Source organism: Echinops telfairi, unplaced genomic scaffold (assembly GCF_000313985.2).
Source record: "Echinops telfairi isolate 266 unplaced genomic scaffold, ASM31398v2 ScPeMD7_7420;HRSCAF=8458, whole genome shotgun sequence".
NCBI lineage: Eukaryota > Metazoa > Chordata > Mammalia > Afrosoricida > Tenrecidae > Echinops > Echinops telfairi.
In genome coordinates, this window is record NW_022111320.1 from 47,912,404 (window position 1) to 47,913,918 (window position 1,515).

A 1,515-nucleotide genomic window follows, 5' to 3' on the forward strand; every position below is an offset into this window, starting at 1 on the left:
GACTTTGTGGATTGGTGTTGGACATATGGGCTAATGTTGGACTTGTGGGCTTGGGCGGCATTGGGTTGGGATGTTTTCTTGAAGTGCACTTACCCTTTATATAAAACTCTCTTATACATATGATTTTGTGTGAATTTGTTTCTCTAACGTACTCAGACTAACACAAAAGGTGATTCAACAGAATTCTGAAAGTATAGAACAATATCATTGATATTACCTGCAAGTACAATTTTGCTGAAGATCATCCAACAATATTACATTAACAGGGAGCTACCAGGGGTACAGGATGGATTCAGAAGAGGATGTGGAGCCAGGGATATCATCACTTGGCTGAAAGCAGAAAATACCAGCTCGGTTTTTTGTTAGCTAGCTTTGAAATTTTATTGAAACTCAGGTTTCAAATGTACCAATCTAATACAATATTATATTAAACATTTTCCAGCCAGTACTTTTACCTGCTTTATAGAATTTCTAAGTATGAAAACTTTCTAATGTTTCATAAGCCAATTATTCTTTGACAAAAATGTTAGCTACTTTTCCAACCATTACTTCACCATCATAATGAAAATAATAAGTTCAAATGTTGAAAATGTAAGACCTCAATTTTGTGACCAGCTTAATATAGCAAAGAAAAAAATTACATGGTCGTCTGTTTAAAACTGTTGTTAACAGAAAAGTGGCTGAAGGGAGACGTCTAACAGTGTAAACATGACAAAATAATTTATAAATTATCAAGGGTTCATTGGGAGAGGGGAGCGGGAAGGGAGGGGTGAAAATGAAGAGCTGATACCAAGGGCTCAAGTAGAAAGCAAATGTTTTGAGAATGATGACGGCAATAAATGTACAAATGTGCTTGACACAATGGATGTATTGTGATAAGAGTTGTACGAGCTCCAAATAAAATGATTAAAAAACAACCAACAACTGTGGTTAACAACAAAAAACGGTTGTTAACAACAACAATAACAAAAACCCTCAAAAAAAAGTTAACATTTACTGTGGTATTGGAATATGGATTTTCAACCTAACCATATGGCGTTTTCATTAAAATATTCAAGTATTTCCTACTGAACATGCTGAAAGTTATGAAAGTCTTCATTTTGAATGAACCTATCTTGAATTAAAAACATAATGGTGGCACTTCAGATAAGACATTTTACTATTGCAGACCATCTGTGTCTGAGGAACAACCTGATCCAGAGAGCAGACCACTGGCAAGAATACAAAGCCCGGCCTCCTCTAAGGAGTGGGTCCTTTAGGGACAAGGGGGAACCTCGGGGTTCGATGAGCAGGGTGCAACGCCGAAACAGCATCGTCACAGACTAATTCCCACGCAGTCCCTCTGCCGGCTGGAGGAGGAGCTCCGCAGCAGAAAGGATCGACGTGAGCCTTCGTTTTCCCTAAACCAATTCTGTGGTGTGAGGCTCTCTCTGTTGGCGGCTGAGGGTCATGCATTCTCTGAGCTCCTGACAATATTTCTTCCCCTCTCATAAACATATCATAAGAGTGGGGCAG